The sequence below is a fragment of the Onychomys torridus genome, chromosome 16 (genome assembly GCF_903995425.1).
Source record: "Onychomys torridus chromosome 16, mOncTor1.1, whole genome shotgun sequence".
In the NCBI taxonomy this organism is placed as follows: Eukaryota; Metazoa; Chordata; class Mammalia; order Rodentia; family Cricetidae; genus Onychomys; species Onychomys torridus.
Genome location: NC_050458.1, coordinates 4350162 through 4366513, shown reverse-complemented (window position 1 = coordinate 4366513; position 16352 = coordinate 4350162).

Genomic DNA, 16352 nt, shown 5'->3' with positions numbered 1-16352 from the left:
GCACTGAGTGTTCCGATGCTGCTGGTAGAGCGCTTTCCTACCTAGCAAGCACAAGGCCCTGGGTTCGATCCTCAGCTCCACATACAAAAAAAAAAGAAAGAAAGAAAGAAAGAATGATGACATCAGTGACCGGGTGCCTCTCACCCTGCAGCCCCTTAGGGGAAGCAGAAACCAGCTGACCCTGAGCTAACCACCCCAGGAGGTGTAAGGGATGAGGGCAAGCTTCTTCTTCATCAATATTCTCAACCCTGAGTAGAAGACTTGGGAAAACCACCAACTGCAAAATGACCCCTCCTCCACTTCATTATGACATACTACAAGTTTCCAAATAGGAAGTCTCCCAATAATTTTCTAAAAAAAGATATTTTTTGCCTCAGAGAGTAAGCAAGATCAAGTAGCTCTCCAGGGGCCACAGAAGCCTGGATCTCAGCCAGCTCTGGTTTCCTGGAGGCCAAGGCCATACCCCTCCCATGACCAAAAGGCCCTTCCAGGAAGGCAGCACCTGCCACCCGACTGTGGAACCCTGCCATGTGGCCCATCCAGACCTGCTGGCCCAGATTTCTCAAAAGATGTGGCATTCCTATTGGTCACAGGATGCTTGGCCCAGAAGACCCCTGGTTGACACACTGTACCTGCTCTAGGAAGCGGGGCTTCCAGTCAGGGGGTGCTCCAAGAGAGGCTGAGCAGACAGAAGATAGCAGAAGTGTGTGGTGATGGAAACTAGGGACAGAAGAAAGGTCTCTGAGGAAGGGCAAGAGAAGCCAGTGTCTGATCCTTAGGTCCCTTGACCTGCTCTAATTCTTGAGTCTTAGAGGTCTAACTAGTCTACAGATTTTGTTTTCTGGAAACTTCCATTACCCTCAGTGTTTTACGATGTCTTCACCATAAACCTCATCATCATCTGAGCCAGGTTAAATGGCCCTTTCTTCCTCAAAGGCCAAAACATCCAAGAAAAACACAAACGTGTGAGGTTTTATTTATTTATTTTTATCGTTTAATTTTACTCTATATGTATGGGCGCTCTGCCTGCCTGCATGTTTCTGTACCACGTGCCTACAGTGCTGTCAGTGGTAGGGAGGGGGCATTGGATCCCCGGGAACTAGAGTTACAAATGCTTGTGAGCTGCCATGTGGGTGCTGGGAATCAAACCCTGGGTCCTCTGGAAGAGCAGACAGTGCTCTTAACTGCTGAGCCACCTCTCCAGCCCCAACACAGGTGTGTGTACCGTGCACAAGAAGAACCTGTGGGGAAGGCAGAGCTCCGGAAGGGGTTCCTACTCTGGAGCTTGGTAGCTCATCTTACTCCTTCCCCGTCACAATCCTGGTACTATGACCCTTCCTGCTCAAAAATGTGGCCCAGAAGCCACCAGCACAGACCTCACCCAGAAGATTGTTAAAAAGCAAACTCTGTAGCGGCCCTCCGGGGCTCCTCCACCAGAAAAGCCAGAAGGACATTCAGTGTCAGGTCCACCACACCCTCCCCTGTGCTGAGAGTCCGCAATCACTGCCAGGTCACCTTTTCTCTCCTCAGCTCCCATCCGACAGACTGCCACCTCACATCAGTAACTCTATGGGTACCAGGGCAGCGGGCAAAGGTCTTCGGGTCCAGGGTGCAGGCTTCTTAAAGTCTTTGCTTCTCAGTTCCTTTCTGCGTCTCCCATTAGGTTTCCTCTGCAGGGTATGGTTCCTTCCTCCCTTCCCTCCTTCCTTTCTTTTCTTTTTTCCCCCAGTGGTTCATCCTGCTTTAGTAAAAGCCCGTTGAATAAACCCAAGCCTTGTGAGAGCCTGTTCTTTGCAGCTGTGTTTGAGCCCTACTGAGGGTTTTAACAGCGTTTCTTGACCTCAGCGTCGTCTTTGAGAACTGTGCTTTCAGGTTTCAGCTTGTACACTGGAAAGGAAAAACACAGTCCCAGTGAGAGGTGAAACAGCCAGCGGTGAAGATGGCTGTTTTCCACAAGCAGCCCTACTTCAGGCTCCAAATCCCTGTGCCCTCACACGCCCCCACACAGGTCAGTCGCTGGTGCGCCCAGATCTGCCACGCCCACTCGGCAAGCCTGCCCAGAGGCCCGAAGGGAAGAGGGAACAAGAAGCAGCGTCCGTGGCCTCTGTCCCTCCTCCACCTTCCTGCTGCTGTGCGCCTTGTCTCTCTTTCCTCTCTAAGGGCTGACAAGGAACCTGTTTCCACACTGTTTCCAGCTCAGTCACACAGGGTCACCTAGGAAGACAAGCGCCTGAGGAACCCATGCTCTGGCTGGCGGGCCGGCTCCACGGGCCATCAGCCACTTCGCACTCGAAGTGCTATGTCTGAGAATCACCCCGTGGTCAGGGAGTGGACGCAGAAGCTCCTTCCCCAACTGATATCAAAGTCCGGAGCGCAGGTGACTCAGGCGGGAGGGACTGTCTCTGTTCCTTGGCTGGCCTCTTCCCTGGTCCTGCCAGCCCGGCTCCTGAGTTAGCCACCAAGTGCTCCTTGGCATCCTGGCCTCTCTGACTGTTGACTCCATATGGACCTTGCCCGGTGTCCTGCCGTGCCGACTCCACAGCCCAGGCTTGGGAGCTTGTTGCTGCTATCTGACCTTGGCACTCCTACCCTACCTCTCCCACATTGGTGCTGACAGCTGAATGGGAGAGGTGGAATGGCCTCACTCCCCACCCCCACCCCCACCCCCCCCCCCACCCCCCCCCCCACCCCCACTCCAGTTCATTACATAGCTCTTTTCCTTGTCGGCACCACTCTGCTCTGGGGACCAGGGCAGCGACTCGGGCCCCAGAAAGGTTTTACACTCAAGGTGTGGCCAGTTCTGAAGCAGGAGACCATTCATTTCCAACAACTGCACCTTCCCTTCGTCCAGAACCAGCCAGGTGCCAGAGGCCAATCCAGCATAACTGAGCAGGGCCAGGGCAAGCTGCATCTTGCTGATGGCCTCATCCTGGCTGGTGGGGCCTGAGGAAGTGATGCTCCCCACCCCTGTGTCTCTGCTCAACCCTCTTGCTCCAAATATAGACAGCTGCTTTGCTAACTGGACCTCAATTTCTTATTTCAGCACATCCCAGGCATGTTCTGGAGGTTTCTGCTTGTGAGCAGGAGCCATGGGAAGCATGATTTGTCTGTTTATTAGGATGTTAGCCTGTGTTTCATAACAACGATCTGAAAAGGGAAGATGGCTGGGGCTCAGCCTTTTGCTTTCCCAGGATTTATAGACAACTGTTCTTACCTTGGTTTACACTCTCCCATCTGCTTAGGTACTTTAATTTATGTTGGCTGAGATCCAGAATGGCTGATTTGGTTTATTTTAAGGAGTTTTATTTTAAGAAACTTTTGACATTTGAGAATTTAATTGGAACAATCTGTACCCAGAAAAAATTTAAAATGCTCTAGGATTGAAAGATGCAATTCAGAGAGTGTAAGGTTTCAGAAATAAATAAATAATAATATTTTTTTAAAAAGCAAAAAAGCAGACCTCCATTTCCTGCTATCATTTGTGCTTCAACAGTTTGTTTAAGACATGCCACACAAGCCCTTAGGTTGGGACTCCTGCCTGCAACAAGAATACACAGAATGGGGCTGGCAGTGTAGCTCAGTGGTAGAGTCCTTGCCTAAGGGCACAGGTTCTCTGGCTCAGTCCCTAGACTAGAAAACAAAATGGCTCTATTAATATTATTCTATCCTTCCAGCATGTTCCTCACACTCTGCCGGAGAACTCTCTACCACAGGCCAGTCACACGGACGTCAAGGACATGTCTTGACATTCAGCTGGGTTCCCTCATGTGGCCAGGCCTATACTTGGAGGGTTTACAGCAACCTGCCACATTCTTTTGACCAAATGCCAAAGTGTTGAAAGCCAGTAAAGAAACCACACTGGTTCAGAGTTTCTCTGCCTAAGAACAAAGACCCAACCAGAAGTGCGAGAGCCTGGTGAGGTTTGGAGCTCCCAAGAAGGCCCAGCCTTAAAGACTGGCCTGCATCTCCAGGGATGCTCAAATCAGATTTCCTAGTACTGTAGTGAGTTGGAGGAGAGCCACGATCTCAGATATCACCGTGGAGCAAAGTCGAAGCTGTGCAGCCCAGCCTCCAGGAGGAGACAGAGGGACAGCCATCGTGGCACAGGCAGGTGCATGGCGGGAAATGAAAGAGACTGGGACTGGCCTGGGTGTGACCCGCAGGCCGGCCTCTCGCCCCAACTTCTCTTGACCTCTCACCTTTGCTGCTGCAAATTGCACACCTGCGTATTCCAGTGCCCGGGCTCTGCACGTCTGTCCTAGGTTCACAACTCAACGTTTCTGCAGCCACACCACCATTCTGCATTCTCCAGCCACCATCTTGGAACTGTCCTTCACCTCATCTTACTAACAGTCGATAATTGCACGTTCTTTGCAACTTTTTCAACCTCTCTGATCCTGTTTCATCATCTTTGAATACCCACCTCAGACTGGCTTTGCAGAGAGTCCTAAATGTCAGCAGTTTGAATTGTATTTGAGAAGTCAATTAGTGGACGAGACGGAGTTGACTCCTTTTGTGTGCCTACTATGTGTCAGTCTCCATTGGAATTTACGTTGAAGGTTCAGACTGAACAACTCTTCCCTCCTTTTTGCAGTGGTCACTATTCTCCCCTATTTACATTTTATATGAGGCAAACTAGAGAGTCTTCTTACTTGAACAAGTCTGAATTCCCTGTCAACTCCTGGCTTGTTCATCCTTGTCATTCTATCTAGAACATTCCATTCCCAACACCTCTGTGGGATGGAATCCTTCGTGTCTATTGGGCCATCAGTGATATTCGGGTAGATATTTAGTAGCAGCTGTCCAGCAGAAAGAATTCTAATTTATACTATTTTACAATGACGCTCTCACTGTTGCTGATGTAAGCCAACAATCTGACAGTCACAACATTTCAACCAGCCTTTCTACAGATTAGCACACAGAGGCCATCACACATCACCACCACATACACGTCGTCACCTTCCTAGACACTCCCAAGTGCGTGGGACCCTTTCTTCCTTTGAGCTTTGTTTGCACTCCCCTGGGAAAAGTTGTCTGCATTCTGTTGGGGATGTAGTGAATCCTGTTATCGTCCCATCTGAGATGCTCGACTTTCCCAGGGCATGACCGTGTCTTACTCATCCACGATTTACAGAGGTGGCTAGAACAATGGAGGTGTTCAGTCCATAGCTGCTGTGACTGATGGTGAAGACTATGGCCAGGGCCTGACATCCAGCTGTGGCAAGGATGCAATGATGTCATGTGTGTAAAGCACTTCTCAGAGTGCTTGGACCAGCCAGTGCTCAATTAGTGATGGCTAATTGTACTAATTGTACATCCTTGGTTGAGAATGAAGGGAGCCCAGATTTAAAGTTTTAGCTATGGCTCTCAATGACTCTGTCTACCTCACCTGATACACATTTTCTGACCACCAGGGGAACTTTAGCTATGGCTCTCAATGACTCTGTCTACCTCACCTGATACACATTTTCTGACCACCAGGGGAACTTTACAAATCCTAATGCCCAGGCTAATCCCCTTTTCAACTTCTCCCAAGTGATCCCATTATGCCCCCAGCTATTCTATAATACTCCAATCTTCTCCCTGGCAGAAGGGCCAAGACTGTCAGAAATGAAGCAGCAGCTAAACAGATGGAGTCACTCCTGTTAAATCTCGCTCAGAAGCAGGTACATGCCAGGCGTGATTTCTCATGCCTTGGAGCCCAGCACTCTGGAGACAGAGGCCGCTGGATCTCCTTGAGTTCAGTGTCAAGGAGTTCAAGGAGCCTGATCTTCATAGTAAGAGACTCTGTCTCAAATAAACTAATTAATTAAAAAAAAAAAAAAAAAAAACAGTAAAAACATAGGCAGGAGCGGTACACAGGAGAAAGCTCACTTTCAGGTTACGGCATCTGGTGATCCTCTTAGGCGGAGTGACCTGGGAGGGAAGGATGGAGCTGAATAATAATACAGTAGGAGGAGAGACATAACTCACTGTCAGCAAACTACTCTCAGAGGAATTCTTCAAGTCAGCAGAATTTCAGAGACATTTACATTGGATTTGGCCCTTGTGAGGATTTGGTACAGATTCAACATAGAAAGTTTCCTGGCAGTGAGTGTCATGTGTTTGCCCAATTCTTTTGTTCAACTGGCATGGAGTTGTATCGAAATGATTGAGCCATCAATGCTCACAGTGATTCTCATCCTCATGAAATATTTCTGGTACTGAGAATGAATTTCTTTTAACAACAACATATTGCTGCCTTAAAGAATCAGGGTTGCTTTCCCATCAGATTTGTGAAACTGTAGCAGTGTGAGGTCTGATTGGTCCAAAGGTGATGTCAAGTGAGATCTGATTGGTCCAAAGTGACACAAGGTGATGTCAATTACAAACTAAAGGTTCCTCTTCTGACAGCTTGACACACTTCATCTTTTGTGGATAGCTTGTATAGTACTTTAGTGTGCATCCCCCATGGCAAGAAGTTCTTCTGGATTGTCTGAAATATGAAGCAGTTCCACCCTAATGAACTTTGTTTTTCTTACAAGAACTATAGCCTAATAGTTCAACTTACAGGAGAGAAATTGATGGCTGGGGTTTAGCTCAGCCATAGAGTGCTTGCCTCCCACAGAGGCCTGGAAGCAAGAAAATGACGCAGCAGTTAAGAGCACTGGCTGACTTGCAGAAAATAAGGGTTCAATCCCAGCAGCCACATGGCGACTCAGAACAGACTCTGTAATACCAGTTCTAAGGGATCTGATACACTCTTCTTGCCTCTGAGAGCACAAGGCACACACACACACACACACACACACACACACACACACACACACACACACACACACACACACACACACACACACACACACACACGGTAATTAAAAACCAGCCTCTGTTTCCCTCTGTTGGGGTAGCAGCTGGACTGTGGGAGCCTGCTCCCTTCTTCCAACCGGACCCCCTTTAAAGCCATGTCCCTGTCCCCTCACATACGTGGTTTGGTCTCATTTCTACTGCTTTGGTGCAAAAGACTCCACAACTTTGGTAACAGGAATTAAGGTAACTGGCCTCTCTGCCCTTTAAGGTTCAATAATTGAGTCTGCTAACATGAACTGACAATGATTAATGGGAGACCTGGATTTGTGACATTCACAGGACCATACAAGAGCAGAAAGGGAGTGTATGACAGCCCAGAGATATTTTATTTTATTTTATTTTATTTTTCTTTATTAAGAAATTTTCTACTTACTCCACATACCACCCACAGATCCCCCCTCTTCCCTCCTCCCATGCCCCAGCCCGCTTTTCCAAGCCACCCTGCCTCCCCACATCCCCCAAATCGAGGTCTCCCATGGGGAGTCAGCAGAGCCCGGAACACTGAGCCTAGGCAGGTCCAAGCCCCTCCCCACTGCACCAAGGCTGCACAAAGTGTCACACCACAGGCACTGGGTTCCCAGAAGCCTGCCCATAGACCAGGGACAGATCCCAATCCCCCTGCCTGGGTGCCCCCTAAATAGCTCAACCCAAACAACTGTCTTCCATATCCAGAGGGCCTAGTCCAGTCCCATGGGGGCTCCACAGCCACCAGTCCACAGTTCATGGGCTTCCACAAGTGTGGCCAGTCATCAGCCCAGAGGATTTTTTTTTTTTAATGTGGAGCTGAGGATCGAACCCTGGGCCTTGCACTAAATCCCCAACCCTGCCCAGAGATATTTTAAAGTTCACATTCCTTCTTCATGGTGGAGAGGGAGGCAGTTTTGGAGGAAGCTTAAATAATTTTCACAGGGGAATGTAGGACTCTGGGACCACCATGTTCACCCAGCTCCTGGTTGGGATCCCTTGGGTTTCTTTCCTGTTTGAAGGAACAATTGTATTCCTTATGGAAGAACTCCTCTTAGTGAGCTAAGGGAGCTCTGGTCACAGCCCTTTGAGTTTGCAGAGTTTGCAGAGAGAGGCAGAAATAAAAGAAGCAAGATTCTGTTTCCGGGTTGCTTCTCCCACTGAAGTACCGAACACATCAATTCAGTCTTGTTTTCTGATTCTGTTAATTCCCTTTGAGGCCTCATTACAATGAGTTTAACTTTCTTAAGATATGTTTTGATGTATTGAAGGAAGTGCTAGCGGAGGTGAATCAGATGGAGGGAGTCTACAGGACCACACCTAATGCTCACTGGAAACCATGTTTAATCCATTCTCTGTTCAGTGTGGATTTTCTTTGAGTTGTCTTTGAAATAAACATTGGTATCTATAAATGATATCCAAAGAATATTTTTCTCATATGACCTATCATTTAAGTATGTGTTTTGCTTTGTTTTTCTCCCAAGTAAAACAATTTTTTAAAGGAAATACTTGTTGGAACCGTGGGTTTTAGATCAAGGTTCTCTAGTGCCGTAAATCCTTCAACTATGTAAGACCATCGGAACATTTGTTCCCAGGTGACTCACAGCCTGAAACATGACTTGTCTTTCTAATACCCTGCCTCCATTCTAATTTCATAAAGTTATGGAAAACATGTGTGACTAATATAACAAATGATTCCTGGTGTCACTGAGAGGGCCACTGGCTACCACTAGTGTTAGAATCCACACATATGAATCAAAACATCTGCTGTTGGGGACAGAGGCGTTGCTCATCGGTGGAGTGCTTGCTAGCGAGGATGGTGTCTTCCGTTTGATTTTAGTGTGGTGTGCACACTGAACTGGTGTACACACTTATATTCTCTTGTTTTTAAAATATGGGAAAGAAATTAGACTCTTCCTGAGTTCTCTGAAATCCTGGACTTCCACAAACAGCAGTCACCAAAAGCCTGGTTGTTGTATTGAGTGGAAAAAGGATAAACCAATGTCGAGCGTGGTTTCAAAAAGGAGTTAAACTAAGGAGAGAAGACTGTCACTGCCCGTGTTGTGTGAAAGAGAGGGGACTGCAAATGGATCTTCTTCCCTGAATGCCCGGATTAGGGCTCCTGCGTTCGTATGACCCCTTAGAAGAACAACATTACCAGAGGAGGGGTTCCTTTGGTTTACAGTTGGAGGGGATACAGGACACTGTAGCAGGAAGGTATGGGGACAGGAAGGCAAGACAGCTGGTCACACTATCCACAGTTGCAAAGCAGAGGGACAAATGCTCCCACCCAGCTGGACTTTCCCTTAGCATTCAATCTAAGATCCCAGCCCAGGGAACAGTGCCACCCTGACCCCTACCCTAACCCCTCCCAATCAACCCAATCTAGAAAATCCCTTCCAAACCTGCCTAGAGGCTTGTCCTGGAGTCTAGATCTTGCCATAAGCACCATCACAAGTACTTACGGGTGAAAGAAAGATCAGAGTTGTCAATTAACACTAAGTTGGACTTTACAAAACCAATAAACAGCATTGGCTTAGAAAAGACAGAGCTCTCTTGCTCTCTCTCTCTCTCTCTCTCTCTCTCTCTCTCTCTCTCTCTCTCTCTCCTCTCTCTCTCTCCTTTATTTACTTTGTAAAAAAAAATTACTCCAGAGGTGGTAAATGAGCACACAGTTCAGGCAGCTAGACCCCAGCAGCCTGGACCCATAGTTTCGACATCATTGTTCCAGGTGTCTGTTTACATTCTCTGGAGAGAGAATCAGGGAGAGGGAGGGAAGGAGGAGGAGGAGGGGAAGGGAGAGGGAAGGAGAGGGAGGGGGAGGGAAGGAGAGGGAGGGGGAGGGAAGGAGGGAGAAGATAGGAGGAAGAGGGAGCAGAGAAGCTTGGCAGTCTTTTCCTAGAGTTCCTCAGAAACAAACAGCTTTCATTCATATTACTCTAGGCATGACTGAACGTAATTGAATATATATTCATATTCATATATGTATGAAATCTTGAGAAATACAATATCTTCAGCAGGTGGCCATGAACCCAGGTAAAACTTGGCATTTTCTTAGAAGTGAGGAGAGACTAGGCACTAGACTGGTAGGGATTCAGGGTCTCTTTCCATATCCTGACTGAGGACATGCAGGTGCTCAGCTTGGTAGGGGATCGAGGTTACTTAGTACATCTGCCACAGGTAGGATCTCCTTTCTCACAGGATCAGAAGACCTGGAAAGCTGGTGTCCAGAGTGAAAACAAAGTAGAGGAAGGATGGGGTTACCAAGAAAAGGAAAGAGTTTATTTTCTTATATATTTTGTGTGTCTGTATGTATGTGTGTGCATGTGCATGTATATGTTTGTGTGTGTGTGTGTGTGTGTGTGTGTGTGTGTGTGTTGTAATGAGAATTTCTGGAAGGAAGCTTATCTGCAAAGCCTGACTGATTACCACTGCAGTGATGTGGAGAGGTTGGAATGTTGCAGGTCCAAGACTTTTCACCTTATCTTGGGAATAGCTTTAACCTCCTAAATAGCCTCTCCTTGCCCACCTCTGTGTCAGAAATAGTATCTTGTGACTAATGGATGAAACCTTTTGGAATCTAGTCATTTAGCAGACCACTAGTTTCGCCAACCCACAGCTAACTCTGTCAGCAGATAGAGTCTGAGGCCTATAAAGAGCTTCCCCCATCCTCCTGTAACAATCCCCCCTCCATGTACCCACCAATAGATGCTAGAACTGCCTTCTTTATGACTTTCTGCTGCTATAGGACTTCATGAAACCACTTCCACGTGGGAACACAGATCCTGAGATGACCTAGTTCCATGGTTCCCTGGCCATAGTCACTCAAATTTCACATTCCACCAGTGGTTCTCAACCTTCCGAATGCTGCGACCTTTAATACAGCTCCTCATGTTGTGGTGACCCCCGACCATAAAATTGTTTTTGTTGCTACTTCATAATAATTTTGCTTCTGTTATGAATCATAATATAAATATATGTGTTTCCGATGGTCATAGGTGACCCGTGAAAGAGTTGTTTGACCCCAAAGGAGTCACTACCCACAGGTTGAGAACCACTGTTCTAGAATAAACTACCTCTTACTCCATTTGAGGTTAAGAGTTGTGTTTTTTGCATTGACAAGGTTGTGGTTGGGGTGTGTGTGGGAGGTGTGGTGTGTGCACATCTGTGTGCAAGTGCACAGGCCTACATGTGAATACCAAGGCAAGATGTCATGTCTTCTGTGGTCCATGTTATGGCTCAGAGATAGGGAGGGTCTCTTCAGGAACTAGACTCTGGTGGCTTTAGTTCTAAAACTAGAGAGTCATTTTCTCAGATAGACAGACAACAGCTAGCACTATGGAGCCAAATTCTGGTCCCATGCTTCAGGACAAGCATGCTTAGCCGCTGAACTATCTCCCCAGACTCCAGGGTTTTCTATGGCTCTTCACACCAAATGCCAGACTCAGACCAGCAGACAGTATGTATTTTCCTTCTCTTTCTTTCCTTTTAGGCCAGCAGGTATTGTTTGGCTTTTATATAAGTCTTTGGCATTGCATTCTTCATGGTTGAAAACTCAGGTTAGAAGAAGAATGCCGGCCGGGCGGTGGTGGCGCACGCCTTTAATCCCAGCACTCGGGAGGCAGAGGCAGGCGGATCTCTGTGAGTTCGAGGCCAGCCTGGGCTACAGAGTGAGATCCAGGAAAGACACAAAGCTACACAGAGAAACCCTGTCTCGAAAAACCAAGAATGCCTTTAAGATGTTGCCCCTCTTCACACTGACACACAGTCCCTCTCACAGAAACAGCCATGTGACCAGGCCAGGCACAGGTGGGCAACATGTACGCACAGCTCCACACACACTTGTTCTCTCTTTTCCTTAGTCAAGTGGTTACAAGATTACAGCTAGACAAAAGACAACATTTTGTCCCACCTTTATAGAAGTCTCAGAATTGAAAACCAAAGGGACAAAATGCTTTTTGTGTGAGTGTGAAAGCAAAGAAGCTAGTCTTTAAATAAGAAAAGGAATAGACAATAAGATGGCAAAACTGTAGCAGTGTGTGTGTGTGTGTGTGCGTGTGTGTGCGTGTGTGTGCGTGTGTGTGCGTGTGTGTGTGTGTGTGTGTGTGTGTGTGTGTGTGTGTGTGGTGTTTATTCCAAGTTTCACCATTCATATAACTCAACTGCTAAGGAAAAAATGGGGGAAACACACGTGAGGGAATATTGGCTCCTTTTAACCAAAATCTCTGAATGATTCAAGAAAAGAAAGCGGCAGTCTTTTGCTGTCGCATAGAAGAAACACAATGAAAGAAGACTGGGGCGAGCTATCCTTTGTGTTCAAAATATCATGCAAGCCTGAGAGTTCAGAAAGCTACAAGAGACTGTGCATGAACACTAGCAAAACTAGATGAAAGGTTACCTACTTTTCATGTTTATGTTATCAGATTGATGTTGTGGAAACTCAAGAAAGAATGTTCACGCGGAAACAGAGAGAAAGCAATGTACAATGAACAGGTGAATGATGAAAGCGTCCCTCCCTATCTCGAGGTAAAGGTGGCATGGCAGTCTTACTGAATTGGCTGGTGAAGAACAATGGACGTTAGTGAGCGTCTTACATTTGAATATGGACTAGTCTTTGCTTGAAACTAAGAATGGAATTTTCATGTTGCTTATAAAGCAAACCGCTTGGCCCTCAGAAGGGTAATTGTAAGCCAGAAGACCCAGAATGACTTAGTCCTGTTGAAGCCATTTCCCATTCCACACTGAAGTATTTCTTCGGAATAATGAAGGTCAATTTCTCTTCCATAAATAGATGTCCTCATCAAAATGAGTCAATGGCATAAGAAAATTCATTACATTTTGGACCTGACAAGGCTTCAATCAAAAATATTGTCACCCAGCCAGGCATGGTGGTGTGTGTATGCCTTAAATTCCAGCACTTGGAAGGCAGAGACAGGTGGATTTCTATGTATTCAAGGCCATCCTGGTCTACATAGTGAGTTCCATGTTAGCCAAGGCTACGTAGTTTTGTAGAAAAAATATATATATATATATCATCCAGCTTGAGAGTCTGGTCATCTCAGTCATCCCAGCTGACCCCCAAGCAATTTTGTCAATATCAAAGCCGCATGGGAAGAAGCAGTACTTGCCCATTTCATTATCAAAGATCAAGTGTTAGAGACTCAGACAGAGATGCCAGAAAAGGAGTTCAGAAACATATAAACAAATGTACAGTGACATAATGTCTCTGCCCCCCCCATCCTGAAGAAGGCGAGTTTGTGCAGATGCTGGAGTTTGGGGAGAGTCTCTATAAAGCACTGTCATTACTGAAGAGGCAAATCCTAGACTTCTTTGCAGACCAACTCAGCCTTCAGGCTTGGGAGCCAGGACTGGAAGCAGATCCAACAGGACTTGAGATTGATTTTCAAATCAGTTGTTTCTCTTGCTGACTTTTTTTTTTCAAGGCAAGGTTTCTCTGTGTAGCTCTGGCTGTCCTGGAACTCACCCTGTAGACTATGCTGGCCTCCAACCCAGATATCCATCTACCTCTACTTCCCCCAGCACTGGGATTAAAGGCATCCTGCCACCACCTGGCTTCCTGCTGGCTTTTATTGGTGTTTAAGAATTTTGCCTAGAACAAAGATAAAAGGAAATGTTTGGATGGATCAGATGACCCTCTGCTTCTTCTCTGCCTGAGCTTTCCTCCTATGCTTATGTGGTAGATGATTAATCAAGAGCAACGCTGAAAACTGGAAACATTGTCTTGTATGTGGATACACATTTTTTTTTCCCTTGTGTGGTAGAGTATCATCCTAGTTTTGGGCTGGTTCAAGTTCCAACTGACTATTCTCAGTGATGTTGTCCTGGGTAGACCAGAAGACCAACCTAGAAAAAGAGCCTGAAGGACAAAGGACTTGTGTCTGGTTGGTTTTAGGTCAAAAGGACCCTAAGATCTTTTGCATCTCAGTAGGGAGTAGTCTGCAGTCCCTTGGCCCACCTCACTTTCCTGTCCCTCTGCTCCCAAGTGCTGAAACTCAGCCTTCCCCTAGGATACCTGGGCGTTCATAGTTCTATGTGAACTCCTGAATTTTTCCAGGGAAATCATGTCTGCGTCTTTTAACCAATTCTGCCAGCCAGTCAGGACAAGCAGCCCTTGGGAAGGTAGCCCGGTTCCAGCCTTCCTCTTTGACATCAGGAAACTCCCTTGGAGGTACAGGAGTCTGTGTCTGCATGTAGCTTCCTTCGCCCAGGTGGAGGCTCCCTGGTTCCTCTCTCCCTCTTCCCCAGACTTGGAATTCAGGGGGTGATGTGACTTGAAATGTCCCTGCTCCAGTTCTCTGAGAGGGAGGTGATGGAGATGTCCCCAAGTCCTCAGAAAGGCTGTCATTCCAATTCCAGTTTATCTTCGTTTGCTTCGGGGTACAGGAGCAGCTCTCACGGGAGAACCTTCTCTCTTGGCCTCGTTAGTAAGAGGAGTTGTGCTTTTCCAGGGTTCTTCATCTAGAGCTGTGAACTGTGTAACCAGTTCTGTGGTGGCAAGCGCCTTCACCCACAGAGCCTTCTTACTGGCCATCTGAAGGGCTTTTCTGACAGGCTTGTTCTACCTAGTCTCACTCCACCCTGGCTCCTTATTTTGCTTTTTGAAAATTTTTATTATTCTGTTTTCAATGTTTTCTTGCTTGTTCTAGTTTGTCCTTTTGGAGTTTCTACATCTTGTTTAGGAAAATGATACAATATAAACAAAGTCAAATCTATTTTTAAAAAATGTGCTGGAAGGTGTTCACTTGCCTTCTTTTTTTCCTTTTTATCAGTTTTCTCTTAAACACATATAGATCCCAATAGCATCCTTCCGATTTTGCTAATGCCTTCAGCTACAAATATTTGCTATAATTAAATTATAAACTTCTAGAGGGTGGAAATAGAGGGTTGCAGTCAGAACAGAAGCCAGACTGAATGCTTTGTTTTTCATCCCAGAGTGCAGAATCTGACCTTGGGCAGGGCCTTCTCCTGGATCTCAACTTCCTTGTTTATAAATGAAGGGGTTGGTCAGGTCACCTCTAAAATCCCTCCAGCTCTGAAATTCCCTGACTCTGTGACCCACTGTGGATGCTTAATAAATAACAAGCACTCTGCCAGAGGGCCTCAGGAATGAAACACTTCAGACCTCAGTCAACAAAGGTCTACTTAGTGTTCCGGTAGCAGTGAGGGACAAATCAGACCCTAAAGGGAGACTCGGGAGCCACTGTCCCTGCCCATGCCGCAGGCAATGCACAAGACCATTGGGAGCGAAAAGCACTCACCAACAGAAAGAATGGCAGACACATGGCAGAAAGCCAGGAAGCGAGCTGGGAGGAAGGTCTCATCTCCTTTTACCAAAGTAAATCTCGGAAGTAGGGGAGAGGGGGCCTTTTGGTTCTGTTTTTGCTTGTTTGTCTATTTGTTTTTACAAGCTAGTGAAGCCAGTGTTTGATTTTTCACACTCTACAAATCAAAAGCCATCAGTCTAAGAATGTGACTGAGGCCAGGCACGATGGTGCATGCCCTAAATCCAAGCAGTTAGAAGGCAGAGGACAGAGTTCTGTGGGCCCTAGGCCAGCCTGGTCTACATAGTCAGTACCAGGCTAGCCAGATCTATATAGTATGACATTGAATAATAGTAATAAATATAATAATAATAATAATAATAATAATCTGGACAAGATACTAGAGTATAGCCAGTGATAGTCTACTTAGCATGTGTACAGCTCTTGGGATCAATCTCTACAGTCATCCCCCAAATACAGTTGTCATTATTATATGTAATTTCATCACAAATAGTACTGTTGGGCTTATTATATTTTCTTTTTAAAAGAATTAATCATTGGTAAGCCAGGTGTGGTGGCACATACCTTTGATCCTAGCATTCAGAAGGCAGAGGTAGACGAATCTCTGCGAGTTCAAAGCCAGCCTAGTCTACAGAGCAAGTTCCAGGACAGCTAGGGCTACATAAATAAATAAATAGATGTAATCATTGATATTGAACAATAAAGCCTTTGTTCAATAGACAGGAGGCTCTGCATCAATTCCCAGCACTATAAAAATATATTTTTATATTCTGTTGGTAGAGTGATTGTGAGCAGTAGGAGACACTGGGTTTGTTCCTCAGTACCACAGAGACTCAGTATGGTGTTGCACATCTGTAATCTTAGCACTAGGCTGTGGAGGCAAGAGGATTAGAAATTCAAGGTCATTCTCAGCTACATAGCAATTTTGAGGCCAGCTTGGGTTACATGAGACCCTCTCTTAATAATAATAGATAAAATTAACTACTATCTTTCAATTACTATGCAGATTTTCTGATTGATTTCTGTTCTGAATTGTTTGTACCTTTTCATACAAACAGAGTTCCAAGCTGCTGATGGCATCTTTTAGTATATGCCAGTTCATAAGGCATGGAGCCAAACAAGGAATAAAACAAAAAACAAAAACAAAAAAACTGGTAAAAAAAAAAAAAAAAAAAAAAAAGTGTGTCCCTCAAATGTCACAGAGCTAGAAGTACCCACTTGCTTTCATAAGCAGAC